The sequence below is a fragment of the Protobothrops mucrosquamatus genome, unplaced genomic scaffold, assembly GCF_001527695.2.
Source record: "Protobothrops mucrosquamatus isolate PMUCROS unplaced genomic scaffold, P.Mucros_1.0 scaffold204, whole genome shotgun sequence".
Classification (NCBI taxonomy): domain Eukaryota; kingdom Metazoa; phylum Chordata; class Lepidosauria; order Squamata; family Viperidae; genus Protobothrops; species Protobothrops mucrosquamatus.
This window is the reverse complement of record NW_015386559.1, coordinates 276,976-297,537: the sequence shown is the minus strand read 5'-3', so window position 1 is coordinate 297,537 and position 20,562 is coordinate 276,976.

Sequence of the window (20,562 nt, the reverse complement as noted above, 5' to 3'; positions counted from 1 at the left end):
GGATCCAACTTAAGTGAAACAGGAGGTCCCGTGTAGGACCCAAGTTTAGAGCTGAACACATCTGCAAACTCCTTGCATACATCAGCAAGGGTCTGTGTTTGCAATTTATTCAGTCCAGTTACCTGAATTCCCAAGGCCTCAAACCAATCGAGTCCAATGAGACTCGTTCGTTCACCCCCTACAACCAACACGTCTAGGGTGCCTGCAAAATTCTTGTACTGTACACTAAGGGTGGCCTCCCCCTTAACGCACACTTTAGAATTTTGGAAATCCGTAAGGATTACATTAGAGGGCCTTAGGGGCACTTTCTGGCCACTGCTGCTGCAGATTTTTTGAAATGTATTGAGGGAAATTATGGATAGGGCAGACCCTGTGTCAAGTTCCATTGATAATGGAATTCCCTGCAATTTCACTTTAAGTGTTAGTTTCTTTTTGAGGGGTTTGTGTGTGCCTATTCTTAAAATGTTCCGGCGTGTTGCACAGAACCCCACCCTGTTTTGGCTGGGCACCCTGGTACCTTTCAGATTCAATTCTTCCTTCGGTTGTACCTTCTGTCGACCCAGGCAGACCGCAACGATGTGGCCCTTCTTCCCGCAAGCTCGGCAAATGGCGGAACGGAACCGGCATTCAGCTCGCTTGTGGCATCCACCACATCCAAGACAACGAAGCTCAGCTGGGCCCTTGTCCTGATGATCCTTGGATTTTCTTCCAGCAGCTTGGTAAAGCTTATCCACCTCTTCTTCAGGATCTTCGTCCGACTCCTCGCGCACGTCTTCCTTGTGAATAGTGGCGGTCTCAGGAGCGTTTCTCTTGGGCCGCATGTTCTTGACTGCCCCGCCGGCAGCTTCTTCAGCCGAAACCTCTCGCAGAGCATCTTGGAAGGAAACATCTTCCCTGGCGAACAGTTTCTGCTGCAATTCTGTGTTTCTCAGCCCGCATACAAAACGATTGCGAAGTCTTTCTTCTAAGTCCTTGAAGTCGCACGGTTTAGCTGCTCTTTTCAAGGCCGCAACGTAGTCTTTTGCTGATTCTCCGACTCGCTGATCTCTCTGTTGAAATGTATGCCTCCAAGCCATGACTGATTGCTTGGGCTGGAAATGTTCCTTTAAAGTTTTCTTGAGATCGGAGTACGATACCGTTTCCAGCGAGTCTGGGGAAATTAAACTCTCGGCGATCTCAAAGGCATCTTGCCCACAAACGCACAACAATGTGGCAGCCTTTAAGCCTTCCTCTCGAATCTGGTTGATGTGAAAATACGTCTCGACTCTTGCCACATAAGATTCCCACCTCTCGGGGTGAGAGACGTCGAATTCTTCTAAACGCCCAACTTTAGCCATGATCGATGGTAAAGTTTCTTCTTCTTCAGTCGCACGCACCCTCCAGCGATTTCATACTGGCAGGATAACGCTGACTTCCACGCCGTTTCTTTCCCGGACTTCTTTGGGTGAGTCTTCTAGCTTTTCTTAGCTGTAGAGACTGGATCCCACCTTCGTCGCCAGTGTTAAGTCCTGGGAATAATGGCGCTTGAGACGATTCATTTCCAACAAGTCTTTATTGTTTGCTCCACTCTACGAACAACCAGAGCAGAGGCATGCAGGCCTCTATTTATACCCTCTGATCCCCGGGCAAGTTCAACCAATCATGAGGCGGGCTTTTCCCGCCTTGCGCATGCGCACAAGGCTGGCGCCGCTCAGTCTGGTCCCGGGCAGCATCTGCAAATGCCCGGGACTCTTGCAACATCCCGAGCCTGCATCCTGCAGGCTCAGGACACAACAGTATCCAATTGGTTTCACAATGTATAATTATTTACATGCTGCAGTGTTATTTAACTCAAAATATGGTATAATAAAAATAATTATTTTGAACAAGGCACATTCAAAAAGAAATCTACTGTGGTAAACAAAATACTACATTTATGCTGAAATATCTAAAGATTAAAATATATATTTAATATATTAATCAATTAAGATAGAGTCATATAACTGCCAAATAAACAAATCTTTATTTAGGCTTTAATCCATCAATATACTCTAAGAGTTCAGCTTATGACTTGGCTTCATTGTTGGGAAGGGAATTTGCTTCTTAAGGCTTATGGTGGGACTGAAGCAATCCAGTTGTAGATATTGGCTCCAGTGCTTTAACAATTTAGCCAATTGTTAAAATTCTGTATCAGTGATTTGTTTTTAATCAATTCATTCTACTTACTCCGTCTTTTATCCAAGAACTCAGTTGTTTAAGATAATACAGACAGTAAGTCTTTCCATGTAACTTAATGCTTGTTATGCTTTTATGCTTGTTAACCACATTCCAATCATGGGTATTTGTTTTTGCAACCATAGTGACGACATATATTTATTGGCTGCAGATACAAGGAATTCTAAGCAAATAACTGTCTTTGTTTAATTTCAGTAAACTAGGACATTTTACTAACACTATGGTAATATGGATTTGAATGTTATGCTTGTGAAATAAATTGTTCCCCAATATTCTAATGACAGGCTAGAATGTTTTCAGATGGGCATTACCCACATACATTAAATCAGATTTTTTTCCTCTCTTGAATACTATACCTATCAACTTTTTGTTTTACATTCTTTCACTCAGTACAGCAGTTCAGAGCAGGAACATATTTTGAAATTGTATGATCAATGGGGTTTGATTTGTCTTTTGTAGCTTCTAAGAAAGCATGCCTTCCAAAATATGAAGCTGTCTTGATATCATATCCAATGCATATGCAATTATGCATTGCATATATCAAGCAGGGAATAAGGAATTAGCTTAATTTTTACAGTGAAATACAAGTACTTTCTATGTCACTGTCCTTGTTCCTAATTCTGAGTTCAAACTGATGAAAAACTATGCCTCAACAATGGACAGATGGAATGAAGATTGGTAAAAGTAATTTCTTTTCAATTTGCTCTTTTTGCTGTTAAATACAACCTAATCAGTGCTAAACATGTTTATTCCATGATGCCTAACCTAGCCTTCTTTTATAATTTAACAAAAAAGGAGAAATGTTCATAAAATGTTAATTGTTTCTTGTTATTTGCTTACACATTTGGTGTCTCTCACATTAACTTCATCAGACAAAATTTTATTATGCAGCACAGCTTGCTATTAGGGAATGTCCAGCCATTTACTACTGTCAATGTAACAGGATACTAGCTGAAGCCTTTTGGCATTTTCTTAACGGAAATCTGAAGGCCAACAATGAAAGCAGAACAACAACAAAAATGGTAATTATAAAAGCATTATTATCACTGGGAAAAAATGTATCACTAAACAAAGTTTGCTACAGTAAAAGAATCCCCCAATCTTCTTGTATAGCGTTCCAAGTTAGATCTGGCAGGTTTTCAGGTCTTAAATTTCAAGGATGGGATAGATGCTGTAATCCATATTCAATTTCATGGGACATTCCTCTTGGAAAAACAATAGACCAAGTAAAAGTCTTCATTTATTAATTCAAATTGAAATGAATTAACCTTAACTTATAAAATTTTCCCAATGAAGATACAATCCATTCAAACATTTAGTAAAGGGTTGGCAGAAGAATCTGTCTAAGCAAGATAATACATTTGTCATGAAAAGCATGAAACTTGAGAATCATATCATTTTAACCTGTTTCACACTTTGTTCTGCAGTGAGAAAAACTTGTGGGGGATTGCATATATATTGCATATTGATTAATATAAATCAAATAGCAATAATAATAATAATAATAATAAATAATAATAATAATAATAATAATAATAATAATTATTATTATTATTATTATTATTATTATTATTATTTCCACTTTTCTTTCAAGATTAGGAATTCTGACTTTATTAAACATGGGATGTTTTTCCTGTAAATGTTTAGCTTCTGTTATATTTTTCTCCATAATCTGCAATATGTTTACTTATTGTTGTTAGAAATTCTACCAAACGTCTTTCCTTCTTTGTACTTCAACTCTAAATAATAAATTATGTGCTATATTGGCAGCCTAATGGTTTGCAGGTTGTTTTTTATAGATATGTTGTAAAAATAGAATCTTTTCTTGTTCTCTTTTGTAAAATCTTTCTACAGCGTGTCCATCTTTATTACTACTAGGCAGAACACATTTTTACCTTTTCAACAGTTTCTGTATGAATTGCCCCAAACTCTTCATAGTTTTTAGCCTGTGTGAAAGAAAGCAAGAGCATTCATTCTGGTAGCAATTAGGGATGGATGAATTTGCCAATTTGATTTCATTCTACCTCTCACTTTTCCAATATTAAATTTATTCAGTCCAATTTTCTCGATTTGTACATTTTAAGCAATCTTCATAAAAGCATGGTAAAAATCATACATATTATTCCTAATATATAAATTGTTTTAAGTTCACATAGAAATTAAGAAATTTGCAATGCAAACTGAAAATAATTCTTAACTCTAATAACAATATAAGTACAGTACAGTATAATGTAATCTTCAATTTCCCTAAAATTGGAGAAAGGAACATCATAAACCTGTGCTATGCTGGGAAACACTACTCTGATAACTAAAAATACTAAACATCTGTAAGCTCTACTAATAAAAGTCAAAGACTACAGTGATAAAAATGGAACCAAATTAAACACAAAAAGACCAAACTAATGACAGACAGTACCACAACCTGCCTTACAACTGAGAATGTAGATATTAAAATAGTGGATAGCTTCTGCCTTTTAGGATCAATCTTAACAGTAAAGAAACAAGCAGTCAAGAAATGCACTACAATCTGCTGTTCTGATCAGTGGTGGGATTCAGCCGGTACGCACCACTTCAGCAGAACCAGTAGCTATTCTTTTGTTGACCAGGCCCAGAATGGACTTCTGGAAGCGGCATTGACACAGAAAACTGGTTGTTCACATATTTGAATCCCACCACTGGTTCTGATGCTTTTGAACTTTGTTGCTGGAGAAGATTCCTGAGAATATTATGGAAGCCAAGAAAAAATGGATCATTGTACAAATCAATCCATTTAAGCTACACATTACAATTATCTACTTTTGACACTTTTTATAAAGATCTAGCTCTCTATATAAAACCCTAATACTGGGGAAAGTGGAAGCAAATATATGAAGAGGGCAACCAGTAAAAAAGTAGATGGATTCAATTCAGTAGTCATGCTATCTGAAATTCTAGGATAACATTGTGGCTGTTTCCCAGGCTTCCAGTTACCTTTACTTTCTCAATCATTTTCTCCAGTTGGTGAGGATTAGGTCCACAATCATCTGATTATATTAAAACCAATTTGATGGCATGTAATTGATTTTCTATATAATCCACATTCACAAGTCCTGTCATCCTCTGTGATACCAGCAGTCAGCATTACTGTTCTTTGCAACCTTGATCAGATACATTTTAATAAAATGTGGTTTGCTGCCTACAGTAGCACTGCTGTTTTGTTTTTTAATAAATCAGTCATCTGTCTTTTGTTATGGTCAGTAACCAGTAAGCAGAATTCAACTTGTAAGGAAGAAAAATGAAAACATGCAAAATAAGATAAAAATCAACAATAACTAACAAATTAATATGATTGGTTACAGCTGATTTTACAAGCAATAAAACAAAATTTGTCCACATTTAAACAAACTGCATCATATTGATTGGCTAATAGCAACTGTACACAAAATAAATCCAGATGACTCTTAGAGTCAATTAATATTGAATTCAATTCTGGGCCCAGTGCTCTTCAACATCTTCATCAATGATTTGGATGAAGGGATAGATGGGGAACTCATCAAATTTGCAGACGATACCAAGCTAGTAGGAATAGCCCACACTCCAGAAGATAGGCTTAAGATACAGAAGGATCTTGACAGACTTGAACATTAGGCGCTATCTAACAAAATGAAATTCAATGGTGAAAAAAAGTAAAGTTCTACACTTAGGCCAAAAAACCAAATGCACAGGTATAATATAGGTGGTATCTTGCTCAATAGTAGTAACTGTGAGAGGGATCTTGGAGTCCTAGTTTACAATCACTTAAATATGAGCCAGCAGTGTGCTGCAGCTGCCAAAAAAGCCAACACGGTGCTGGGCTGCATTAACAGAGGGATAGAATCAAGATCATGTGAAGTGTTAATACCACTTTACAATGCCTTGGTAAGGCCACACTTGGAATACTGCATCCAGTTTTGGTCACCACAATATAAAAAAGAATATAATATAAAAAAGAAAGAGAGCAACAAAGATGATTAGAGGACTGGAGGCTAAAACATATAAGGAACGGTTGCTGGAATTGGGTATGTCTAGTTTAATGAAGAGATGGACAAGGGGTGACACGATAGCAGTCTTCCAATATCTCAGGGGTAGCCACAAAGAAGAGGGAGTCAAACTATTCTCCAAAGCACCTGAAGGCAGGACAAGAAGCAATGGATAGAAACTGATCAAAGAGAGACGCAACCTAGAACTAAGGAGAAATTTCCGGACAGTTAGAACAATTAATCAGTGGACCAACCTGCCTCCAGAAGTGGTGAATGCTCCAACACTGGAAGTTTTTAAGAAGAGACTGGACAGCCATTTGTCTGAAATGGTATAGAGTTTCCTGCCTGAGCAGGGGGTTGGACTAGAAGACCTTCAAGGTCCCTTCCAACTTTTTTATTATTATTATTATTATTATTATTATTATTATTATTATTATTATTATTATTATTATTATTATTATTATTATGTTGTTGTTGTTGTTGTTGTTGTTGTTGTTGTTGTTATATCAGTGAGGAATATATATTTAAGCATATGAAGATATTGCAGGAGGCAAATGGGGTAATTTGTAATTCAACCAACTTGGGATGATTATAATGGGAGTTTAAACCTAATATACCTGGAAGGCATGTTTACATCATAGCTCTAGTAAATTCAAAATGCAGATGGGTTATGGCTCAGACTTGCAATATTAGCTCATTAAAAACCACAAAAAGTGAAGTCTAGTTCATTTCAGCTGACGAAGTTAGTAATCCTAAACTGTAATGATGCTTCTAAGTTTTATGTTTTGTTTTCAGATACAATGTTTTGGCAATTCAAGATTTCAGAAAGAATAAACACAGTAATTCTCTGGAAATTTATAATGCACTAATGACCTAAATGTAACCTTCATAAAAACATTATTACTCATCATTACTATAGGTTCACCCTGCCCAAATACTGGTGATGTTCATACATTTCTCTTGATTTACATCAAAGGCATACTCTCTGATTTCACACATTACTGATTGTACCCTGAATTCACAAAACATATTAAAACAACACTTCCACAGTGGGAATTGGGGGCACAGGGGAAGGACCTTCCTATCATACCCAAGAGTATTGGGACCTGAGGAAGGTATTCAGTGAAAAGGGGTCAGATGAACTTCCTCCCCACCGACCTACAGACAGTGCTATAGAAATCTTGCCGGGTGCTAAATTACCAAAACTGAAACGGTATTCTATGATCCCACGGGAGCTGGAGAAACTGTGGCTGTTTATTGACAAGAATCTTGCCCGAGGTTTCATCCAACAAATGTGACCACCGGTAGGGTCCCTGTTCTGTTCCAAGACAAGAAAGATGGGACACTTTTCTGTGTATTAACTATAGAGGGTTTAATGCGGTGTGTGTGTAAAATGTCTACCCCTTACCCTGATGAAGGACATGTTAGCCCACTGGACCTATGGGAAGCTTTCTACTGTGTGAGGATCAGAGAAGAGGATGAATGGAAAACCACTTTCAATTGCCTGTTGGGCTTGTTTCCAGTTCAAAGTCCTCCTCTTTGGGCTACACGGTGTCCCTGCTGTGTTCATGCAATTAATCAATGAAGTGCTACATGAGCACTTGTATAAAGGGGTGCTAGTGTACTTGGATTATTATTTATTGATTATTATTATTTATTGAATTTATATACCGCCCTATCTCCCTTACGGGACTCAGGGCGGTGAACAGGCGATAATAAAAACCACGATAAATATACATAAGTTTCTGTTCTAAAATCAAATTAAATAACAGGCCTGCTCTAAAATACCCCATACAAAACCCCCACTAAAACATAATCAAACTACACCAGGCCGGCCGCACGGAATAGATGGGCCTTAAGGGCTCGGCGAAAAAGGCGCAGGTCCGCAACTGTACGTAGGTCGGGGGCTAGGTCATTCCTGAGGGCAGGAGCTGCCACAGAGAAGGCTCTCCCCCTGGGGGTCGCCAGCTGGCATTGACTGGCCGACGGCACCCTAAGGAGGCCCTCTCTGTGGGAGCGGACTGGTCGAAGGGAGGTGTTTGGTAGGAGGCGGTCTTGCAAATACCTAGGTCCATTGCCATTGAGCGCTTTAAAGGTTGTTACTAACACCTTGAAGCGCACCCGGAAGGCCACAGGCAGCCAGTGTAGCTCGCGCAGGAGAGGTGTTACATGGGAGTATCTAGAGGCCCCCAGGATCCCCCGCGCGGCCGCATTCTGAACTAGCTGGAGCCTTCAGATGCATCTCAAGGGGAGCCCCATGTAGAGAGCGTTGCAATAGTCCAGACGGGAAACAACGAGGGCTTGAGTGACTGTGTGTAGAGCGTCACGATCCAGAAAGGGGCGCAACTGGCGTATCAGGCGAACCTGATGAAAAGCCCCCCTGGCCATGGCTGTCATATGGTCATCTAAAGACAGCCGAGTATCCAGGAGGACGCCCAGGTTGCGGGCCCTCTCCGCGGGGGCTAATGACTCGCCCCCGATAGCCAGGGATGGAGCCAACTGGCTATGTCGTGACGCCGGAAACCACAGCCACTCGGTCTTGGACGAGTTGAGTCGAAGCCTGTTCCTCCCCATCCAGACTCGCACGGCCTCCAGGCACCGGTACATCACTTCCGCGGCATCGTTGGGGTGGTCCGGGGTGGAGATATACAACTGGGTGTCATCTGCGTATTGATGAAACTCCACCCCGAAACCACGGATGATCTCACCCAGTGGCTTCATATAGATGTTGAACAGGAGAGGCGAGAGGACCGACCCCTGCGGTACCCCACAAGTGAGGCACCTCGAGGTCGACCTCTGCCCCCCTGCCAACACAAATTGCGACCAGTCCGAGAGGTAGGAGGAGAACCACCGTAAGACGGTGCCCCCCAAACCCAACCCCTCTAACCGGTGCAACAAGATACCATGGTCGATGGTATCGAAAGCCGCTGAGAGATCTAACAGGACCAGGATAGAGGAGCAGCCTCTATCCCGAGCCCTCCAGAGATCATCAACCAACACGACCAATGCCGTTTCCGTGCTGTGCCCAGGCCGGAAGCCGGACTGGCGCAAGTCTAGATAGTTTCTTCCAGGTGCTGAGGGATCTGTCGTGCCACCACACTCTCAACAACCTTCGCAAGAAAGCGAAGGTTGGAGACAGGACGGTAGTTGGCCAAAACAGCCGGGTCCAGGGAGGGCTTCTTGAGGAGGGGCCTCACCACCGCCTCTTTCAAGGCGGCCAGTAAGAACCCCTCACTCAGAGAAGCGCTGACGATTCCCTGGAGCCAGCCTCGTGTAACCTCCCAGGAGGCCAGTATCAGCCAGGAGGGACACGGGTCCAGTAAACATGTGGTGGTGTTCAGCCGTCCCAGTATCCTGTCCATGTCCTCAGGAGTCACAGGATCGAACTCTTCCCAGAAAGTGACGTTTTGATTTACACTGAAACAAAAGCTAAATATGTGAACTAGTGAGGATGGTCCTTCAGAAAGTATGAGGTGCCAAGCTGTACCCCAAACTCTCTAAATGCGAATTCCACCAAAGCTATCATATTTCACACGAGGGAATTGAAATGGACCCTCAGAAGATCAAAGCGGTGTTGGAGTGGGCTCCACCTCAAACCAAGTAGCAACTGCAAAGTTTCCTGGGCTTTGCTAATTTTTACTGGCAATTCATCCCATCATTTGCCCAGATAGCCCTCCCCATTATGAACCTGTTAAAAAACCAAAGGGACAAACCCAAACCCACTGAACCTCTAAAATGGACAATGGAACACCAAATGGCATTTGAGAAGCTCAAATAATTGTTTGCAGCTAAACCAGTTTTAAAGCATCCTGACCTGAGGGCTCCATTTGTCATTCAAGCAGATGCTAGTTATGTAGCTGTGGGGGGGCTGTGCTGTTACAGAAAAATGAGAGTGGACAGCTACAGTCGTGTGCTTGCATTTCTAGAAAACTGTCAGAGACAGAACAAAGGTGGGCCGTGTGGGAGTGCGGTTGGCGCTCTTGTCTTGAAGGCACTTCCTGGAAGGAAGCAAAATACCTTTCAAAGTATGGATTGATCACAAAAATCTGGAGGCATTAAAAACCCTGCAGAAACTATCTCCAAAGCAAGTGCAATGGGTGCAATACTTTAACTGTTTCGACTTCATGTTGCGTTACCTCCCAGGGGAAAAAAGCTTTCTAGCTGATGCGCTATTGCGCATGCCTCAATACAATTGTCCTAAAAATAGAAATAGTTAAACCAGTGTTCCCATCCTACAATTAGCCGGCCAAGTGACCATCCAAACGCAGGCAAAGGAGAGGTGTCCAATGGGCAATGAAGTGATTGCAGCCCTTAAGGCCGCACAAAAGAAAACACATGGTTTCAAAATCATGTGAATATCTGCTCAATCCAGGACGGGCTGGCTTGGGTAGGGGTAAGCTCTATGTACCGGAGACTCAAAGATTGATGGTTTTGAAGAAAAGCCACAATTTCAAATTGCCGGGACACTTTGGTTTTGTAAAGACTTTACACCTGATAAAAAGACAATTCCGGAGGCTGTCCCTCAAAAAGGACATTGAGAGCTATGTAGCAAGTTGCCCTGTTTGTGCCTCTGCCAAACGACGACAAGGGAAAACTCCAGGATTCCTTCGGATCGTGGCCAACCCGTCAGCATCCTGGAGAGAGATCTCCATGGATTTCACAGTGGAATTCCCTGAAAGTTCAGGAAATACCATTATATGGGTCGTGACTGATTTGTTTTCTAAACAAGTACACTTTGTTCCATGTCTGAAAATTCCATCAGCGCGAGGGTTAGCCAAATTATTTTTACATCATATTTACCGATTACCTGGGGCACCTAAATGCATCATTTCAGATCAAGAGGTATAATTCACATCTAAGTTTATGCGGGCCTTCCTTAACCTACTTGGCTTAGTTCCAGTCACCACCCCCAAATGAATGGAGGGTGTGAATGAATGAACTCAGTATTGGAACAGTACCTCAGATACTTTATTAATTATCAGCAGGATGATTGGACTGACTTGTTGCCTTTTGCTGAAGTGGCATACAACAATTCCAAAACTTCCCTTTTCTCCAGGGAGGTTTCTTCTACCCTAGAAAACTTTTTAAAGCAGTTAGAATTCTACCACACATCTTAAGAAGTTTGTGGTTCATCTTCATGGGCCTGTTCCTTCTGCTGGTGTAAGGATAGTGGTGTTTTGGTTACCTAATTGTAGAACAATCCAGAACTGAGATAATTGTTAGCAGAGAAATTGATTAAAGAGGTAAGTAGATGCAATGATATTATTATATAAGTACACATAGATGTTTTTCTCTTTCTCCTTGCCAAATAGGGATTCTGCTGAGCAATAAGATTTGCCCAGATAGAACGAGCCAATGTAAAAGAACAATACAAATATTATCTCATTAGAAATATGTGGGAGAAGCTACATTTTATTGTTTAATTTTTACATAGCTTTTAATACTATACAAATTGAAAAACCTTAAATTATGTATATAAAACAGGCCACTACCATCTAGACCAGGGGTATCAAATTGCCAGCCTGCAGACCGGATGCGTCATGCCGAAACCACGCCCATCCCATTGCCGGCAATGGAAAAAAAGTTGCATACATCGCAACACATCACGTGACATTGCGCAACACGTCACTTGATGTTGCGAGTTTGACACCCCTGATCTAGACAGATTCTAACAAGAGTACAAATGAACAATGCAAACATTAAAATTCATAATGTATGTGCATAGAATATGTGTTGTTAATGATCTCATATGCAGAATCAAAAATAGTAGGTCAACCTTCCCCAATTGGTGTCCTTTAAATACGTTGGGTTGTATTTGTAAAGTTAAGTGCCAACCCATCTAGAAGGTATCATGTTGAAAGGGCTGGAAAGGACTCTGGTGCTTAAGAAGTATTTTTCGGTGTGGGAAAGACTGTGCTTGTGCCAATGAAAAATAATTTTGATTTTTCCCATATAATTCAAAATACAAACCAGGAAGTTGAGAAACATTTGAAAAATACTTCATTCTTAAATTAGTGGTGATTTTGAAACATAAGAATATAGCAATATAAGTAATCCTTGACTTACAAGTGAGGTCACCACCTCATTTAGTGATATTTGAAGTTACAATAGCACTGAAAAAAATGACTTATGACTGTTTTTCACACTTATAACCATTGAAACATCCCCAGGGTCACATGAACAAAATTCAGACAATTGGCATGATTCATATTTATGATGGTAGCAGTGTCCCAGGATCATGTGATCAGTTTTTGTGACATTCTGACAAGCAAAGTTAATGAAGAAGCCAGATTCACTTTACAATTGTGTTACTAACTTAATAACTGCAGTGATTCACTTAGCAACTCTGACAAGAAAGGTCATAAAATGGGGCAAAATTCACTTAACAACTGTCTTGCTTAGCAACAGAAATGTTGGGCTAAATTGTTGTTGTAAATCAAGGACTATCTGTAGCGGTTGCTATTTATTTGCATCTCTTTTTCCGATAAGTATTGTTCTGGTTTGTTTGATGAGTGACAATATAGCTCATCAGGGCATTGTTATGTTTGATCATCTTATGTTTAGAATGTGCAGGATTACGTATTTCTTTTTTCCCCTAAAATAATGATGAAAGTGGTGCACTTGGGATTTTGCCCTTTACAAGGTTAGTCCATTGACTCTTGAATTTAGCTTTTTGTTTCTATTGGCATCTTAGTATCTATCTTCTACTTTATTTCATAGATCTTTTAATGAACCAACATTTATAAAGCAATCATACCTCACTGAGTTAAATGGCTATAGTTTCATAAAGGCATATGGGATAGCAATCTCATACTGCCATCTCTAGTTAGATACATCTCTCACTTAATTCAATGGAAATTTGTCCCCAATAAGTATATGATTACACTATTAGACACTTTGCTTCCCTTGTATCTAAATTCCAAAATTCCCAGGCATTTCCTGAACTATAATGTTTTACAATTTGGGGTATGTTTAGCAATTCTCAAAGGGTCATTGTAGAGTCCCACTGTACTCCAAGTGAAGAGTGTTGATGTACAGCTTATAATAATATGTAACTTTATCCATTTGTCCACATTAACAACTTCACACATGGTTGCAAATTGCTCAAATAGAAAAATATAACATTTCTTAAGCCATTTGTTTGTCCTAAAGAAATACATGTATTTTGCAACTACTATTTTTCTTTGGTAAAGAATACTTTCTAGGTGCTTGAGCATTTGTCAACATAATTCAACAGGGTTTTTCTACTAACATAGCAAAATGACAAGGCAAAAAGTCACACAAGCTGCAACAGTCACCATAGCTTCTTTGCTGATTTTCTTTGGCATGTTCTATAAAGATGAAGAGTTTTTCTTCTCCAGTGATTTAAGGAAATTCTAAATGCCAACTCTTTCATTTTGCTGTGTCAAATTGAGAAAGAGTAGGTCATTTTTGTGCATCACATCTGGTTAACGTTTCTTTGTTATTATAAAAAGTTATAATGAATAATGTTGCATCTAAATGTCTTCTATAAATCATTAGAATTGTCTGTTTTATGTACAGTCATTCACATTTTATCACTTAGGGCTGAGGTTAGAAATCAAGACAATGTATGTAAAAATGGGGCAAATAAAATACATCAAGAGCATATCCTCCACCTTTATTCAACTTACACTCCAAAAGACTTTGCTGCCTGCTATTCTTTCCCTGTCCCAAATAAATTTACCTTTCAAGGGAAGAGGATGGCAGCAGGTCAAGGGCTGTCAGATAAGAAAGTTGAAGGGTACCATACTGTTTAAAAATAAGTAGGTTATTCAAGATTTTATTTTTTTATTCTTGCTTTTTTTTTTGCTGCTGGGATATCGAGGTAGTCGTCATAACTGCTTACTATCTTCTGTCCTTTAGAAACAAGACAAACACTGTTCTATTTCACAGCAAGATACAAAACAAGGGGGTGGTAAGCAAGATCACCTACACTATTCCTGCTGCATACAAATTATATGAACTCTCTAGCACAGTGGTTCTCAACCTTTTTAATGCCGCGACCCCCAACCGGTCGTAAGTCGAGGACTAAACCGGTCGTAAGTCGAGGACTAAACCGGTCGTAAGTCGAGGACTACCCAACCGGTCGTAAGTCGAGGACTTTCCCTGCCCGGGAGCGCCGCGCATGCGTGGTTCTGCCCCCTGCACCGGCCGAGGCGTAGCTGGCAAGCAGCAGAGACAGAGCAGGCCGACCACCAGCTGGCCCAGCCCAAGGGAGATAAGGCACCCGCCGGAAAAGGGGGAAAAATGGCGGACAAAAAAAATGGCGGACAGCCTTGCTTGGCGACCCCCGTGAAATGGTCGATCGACCCCAAATGGGGTCGCGACCCATAGGTTGAGAACCACTGCTCTAGCAGCACTTCTAAAAGCATTCTGTCTCAGTTCAAATGCATCTCTTGATCTTTGTAATCCTACAGCTTGGCAAGTAAGCAACTTCCAGATTAACTAAGGTAGACAAAATTGTTTTTTTGCAGTTTGCAGACAGCTTATTCCTCTCTTGAGGAAACTCTTGTCTGACACCTCTTCCCAGCTGTTGAGCTTCAGTCACTCTAGCACCCTTTAAATGGGATTCTGCCTTGACTCAGCAGGATATAATTGGAAAAAGTTCTGTTTCTGTCTTTTTTCAGCAGATGATAATTGGTATGCATCAGACCAGACTAATATTGTTATTGTTTCATTTTTTGTAGATTGGTGGTTGAGGGAGTTTGGGGTATTCCAGTGCAGTCGGAAAAGCAGAATTCCAGTGCTATAGCAATTGATTCCAGTTCCAGTAGTAATGCTTAGACCTATTGCAACTTCTTCCTTCCCTCCAGCTACTGTTATAAATTGTAATCATGATTAGACGTGTTAGAAAAAACATCTGGTTTTCAAATAATGACACAATATCATTTCATATTCATGGTTCTTCCAACACAGGTCAGATGATTATTTTGTAGCTTCATCCTACTTCAAGTGATTGTATACAACCATTCATTTAGCCCATTTGAGGTTACAATAGCACTGAAAAAATGTGATTCACTTATCAACTGCAGTGATTTGTTTAACAACTATGGCAAAAAGATTGTAAAGGGGGGCAAAGCTCACTTAAAAAACGCCTTGCTTGGCAACAGAAATTTTGGGTTCAATTGTGGTAATAAGTCACGGATTACTTGTAATTTGCAAGTTAGCAAATGCACCAAAGTTGTATTGAAAACTTAGAGAAGGAAGAACCGATAATTTCTTTTTGTCTGAAATGATATAGGGTCTCCTGATTGAGCAGGGGGTTGGACTAGAAGACCTCCAAGGTCTCTTCCAATGTGTTCTTCTGTTTTTTGTATGGAATGGAAATGAGGGACTTGATTCAGACTGCACTAACTGAATGTTATTTCTGTATCCTATTGGAAAGCTGGAAGCACTGACTAGTTCATGGGGATTCTCAGCAATTGTAAGGTTATCAGGATAAAGATAGTCTTGTCCACTTCATGCTGTTTTAGAGAAACTGGAAATACCTTCCAAAAACAACCTCCTTCAAAGAACAAATTAACCAGATGGCAATATATATATTCTTGAAATATATACATTTGTATTCAGTTTTTTCTTTAAACTTATGCCTTCTGAACTATTTTATTTGGGATGGGAATATTTTAATCCAGGAACATAGGTTAGTTTTCTATGGTTAAATAGTGTGAAGAGTCAGCCAATGTACAATTTAGTTTCCTACTAAAATGAGATGACAAATAAAGAGGAGAATTTAAATTCTAGCAATCATGTAAGTAGTATTTATTATATCATCTAGGAGTAATTTTTTGGCATCTCATACAAATGTTTCATAAATGTATATGAGTTCTGTTAGAACTGTGTAGAACTTTCCAGTTTAACTCCTACATGATATTTAGTCTGTTAGAAATGTAAGAGGCAAACCTGGTTCAAAGTTAATAATCACTCTTATTTTTAAAAAAGGAATAATATGAAAATGAAATTGAATTAATGCTTTATTAAAATCTAATATCTGAAAATATATTTGTATGGTCTTACAAATCACAATCAATATTATGATGCTATTGATTTCTTCAATCCTTATTATGCATCAGCATCAGAGTAGGTAGCAGCTTCTGGCTGGCCTTAACCAAATTTACTTCTCTTACCCTCTAATTAATGACTATTCAACTGGTTAAATCAGCAGCTCACAACCTTTTCTATACCCAGCACCTCTAGAACACTTCTGATATATTTCCGCACCCCTTACAAAAGTTCAAAATAATGGCAATGAATTATGCAGAGGAACTAGAGATCAAATTGCCAACATACTCTGGATCATGGAGAAAGCTAGGGAGTTCCAGAAAAACATCTACTTCTGCTTCATTGACTATGCTAAAGCCTTTGATTGTGTGGATCACAACAAATTGTGGCAAGTTCTTAAAGAGATGGGAGTACCAGACCATCTTATTTGTCTCTTGAGAAACCTATATGCAGGTTAAGAAGCAACAGTGAGAACTGGACACGGAACAACTGATTGGTTCAAAATTGGAAAAGGAGTCTGGCAAGGCTGTATACTGTCTCCCTGCCTATTTAACTTATATGCAGAGCACATCATGAGAAAGGCAGGGCTAGATGAATCAAAAGTTGAATTAAGATTGCCGGGAGAAATATCAACAGCCTAAAACAGGGCTTTTCAACCAGTGGTACGCGTACCACTTGTGATAGATTAACAAATGGCAGGTGGTACACAGCCCTGCCTACCCAAGTGTAGAGGGAAAGAGGCAGCGCAGGCAAGGACTTACTGTAAGAGAATCCTCTGGACCTGCAGATTGGCTGGGGCAGGCAAAGGCCCCAAGCTCACTTCTGGCTCACCCTCCCCCATGAGAAAGGAGGAGGAGGGGGTAGAGACAGGGGAGACTATAAAAGGAGGCAGTTTGGGCGGGAGAGGGAAAGAGAGAAAAAGCAGCAGCCTTGGGAGGAGGTGGAGTCAGTTCTAGCTGCACCGAAGGGAAAGAAGGAGGAGGAGGGTGGGAGGAGAGGAGATCAAGCCAGAGCTGATCTACAACTGCTGTGGCAGCCACCTGTGCTGGCAGCAGCAAACAGGCAAGAAATGCAGTGGGGGAGGGGTCGCCCTCCAAGAGGAATGAAAAAAGGCAGCAATGGCTGGAGGTGAGGCACGGAGGAGGGAGGGAGATGGAGAGTGGAAGGATTCTTATGTGCTTTTGTGACTTTGAAGTTCTGGGATTTGTGCAATGGGGGGTTTGTGTTAAGGAGTGTTTGGCAATTTCTATTTGGTGCTGGCTGATGTCTCGTGTTAGCTTCTATTGCTCTGCTATTGTTAGCTGTAAGTTTTGCTGCATGGGATTTTGAAGTATTTTTCTCCTGAGTGGATTTTGCCTGTAGCATTCCTTTACTTATGAATGGAGCCATTTGAGGAGGCTGCCTTAGCCGGCAGCCAGTACTTATTTACATTTTTTTTCTTCCTTAAGTGCCGGCTGCCTGCTCCTTAACTTTCCTTTCTAGCCAGTAGCTAATTCTTAAAGGGGAATGTGCCTTTTTAAGCTAGTTCACTCAGCAGTTTGTCTTTTCTGTCTCTGGAAGCTTTTCCTTGTTTGATGAATATATGGAAGATAGAAAATATGGGGGGGTGGGTTTCAAATTCTTCCTTCAGAAGGAGGTGGGCATGAGAAAGAGGGAGGCATGGAAGGAGGGAGGGACGGAAGTCCTGCCTTACCACTTGGCCACCAGCAGCCCTGCCATTGACTTTGCTTGTCAAAAGGTTGCAAAAGGAGATCACATGACCCTGGGACACTGTGACCATCATAAATATGAATCAGTTGCCAAGCATCCAAATATAAATCACATGACCCTGGGCATGCTGCAAAGTGTGAAAAATGGTCATAAGTCATTTCAGTGAAATTGCAACTTTGAACAGGGTTTTTTTTTTTTGGTCATCAAGTTTTGGACACCTTGCTATGGCAAATATTGCCATATCCTAAAAATGGTACAATCGGTGAAAAGGTTGAAAAGCCCTGCTCTAAAGCACTATGAAGCGGTATATAAGTCTAAGTGCTATTGCTATTGCTATGCCACTTTCTAGCTATCATTAACAGGAAACATATGTCCAAACTATACAAAAATGCAAACAAATATTTTTTTATCTGTTCTTCCCAGCTGAGATAGAGGGATGGAGAAAAGTGTACATTAATAGCTGGTCACATTTGTCTCTTCCAAGAACTGAATTACATGTAATCATATAATCACATAATGGAACTTCTTAGTTTTCCGAGTAGGTGCGATATGTGGATCCACTTATTACAGAGTAGAATCATGTATGAAACATACCACATAGTTTGTTAGGCAAAAAGGAGTTTTAAAATCCTAGCTTAACTTTACGCATAAATGCAATCAATGCATGGAAGTGTAGGAAAAAGAAATCCATAACTTTATTTATTTTGTGTTACATGTTCTGCCAAAAATGCCCTACTTAGGTGATTAGACATAGGTGATTTGAAGACATAAGCCAAAGATTGCCAAATTATTTGTATTGTCAAATCAAATAAAACCTTTATTATGATAATAGACCAGTTTATTTTATGTATTACAAATCTGAAGATTGACATTTAGAGTATTATGGACTGTAATAGTACTAAATAAACGTTTATTGTGCCTTTGAAAGGATGAATAACAAAGAAAAGCATGCAAGCACTGGGCATGTAATGTAAGATGATGATGGACTAAAAACAATGTAGGCAAAGCTGAAAAAAAGTAGAAGAAAGGCCAGTAAAATGGATACGATGCATATATGGGACCAATGAGCTCATATGGATGATCTTGGAAGAAATAGAACATTATTGCTGGAAACATTATAATGGCAAGCTTTTGTACATGTGGACAGCCAGGGGTCAAATCCAACTCAATGGCACCTCACTAAGTTAGAATATATTGGAATTTCTCTAACAAAAATACATCTTCAACCTTCTGTTCCCAAGTTTAGAAGTTGTTGGGAAAGGGATTTCCTGAAAATCAAAACCCAACTAAGTCCTGAAAATTAAGCTCCAAAAGGATCAATTTATTTCTAACGAAGTGCAGTTCATTTCTTCCTTGGTTTGTACAAGGCCAATGGATCAGTGACTTAACTTAACATGTTTTAATTCCTTCCTCCTTCGGGGACTTCCGGTGGTTAAGACTTCGTTGAAGACAGCTGATTTACAGCTGTCTGCTCTGAAACGCGTAAAAGCCTGGAGAAACAGCGTGCGTCAGCTGTTTTTCGGCTTGAAACTTTGTCTCTGGGCAAAAGAGACGAAGGGAGCCGTCTGGATAGAAGTTGAGTTCCCCAGCCCCCAGTAATTAATCTGTGGGGTGAAGGTGAAAACTCCTTCGGAGTCCGGACTTTCTCCACGTTTCAAGATGCCTTTGTCCAGCTGGACAAACAAGACGCTGTCTCCACCTCTGATGCTTGAATATTTGTGAGTATAGAGACCTTATAAAAGACAGAACGGACCAGGAGGATTTGACTGGGATTAATTGGAACTTTAATCCAGAAATTATTCAACTTCTTTTCCAAAGTGCAGTGAAAGTTATTGGGGAAAAATGGCCACGGAGGCTTTTCCGCTCCGCTGGAAATAACTTTCGTTTCTAACAGCTTGTATTTGACGGGCTATGAGATTGTAATAGACTGTGATAAATTGTTGCAAGAAATTCTTGGCTTTTTAACCTCTCTTTTAAAGGAGGAATAGAGAGCAGAGAGGGTTTGAAACATTATAACTGACTGCCGATCTGAAGAAAGGGAAAATTTATCTTTCCCTCTCCTCCTTCTTATCTTCCAAAAATGGCTACGAAAAGAACGGGCACGCCCGTTCCTTCTAAAAGTGCTCCTTCTTTAATACCACAGACGCCGCAGCAATCCAAATCCAAATCTCCCCCCCCCCGTCGCCTCCCTGTACAATTACATTAAAAGATCTACAAGATGCGATGGCACAAATGGCTAAACAAAATGTCGAATATATGGCTAATTAAAATGCGGAGCTTGTAAATTTAATGGTGGAAAAAAACACGGAGTTGATGAACAAGAAACATGAGGAATTAAGACAGGACATCTTGCTGGCACTAGAAGGAATAGCCTCGCATGTAGAACGTATGGATGAACGTATTGAGCAAATGGGTGAACACGCAGAAAGAGTGGATGAAAGGTTGAATAAAATTGAGGAAAATGCAGATCTAACACAGAATGAACTTATAATGTTACAATACAGGGAATTGGAATTTGCATTGAGAATACGGGGAGTTAAAGAGAATCAAAATGAAAATTTAAGAGGTGATATTGCTGTGGACTTGGCGGCAGCCTTGAATTGTGAAATTGAGGAGATTG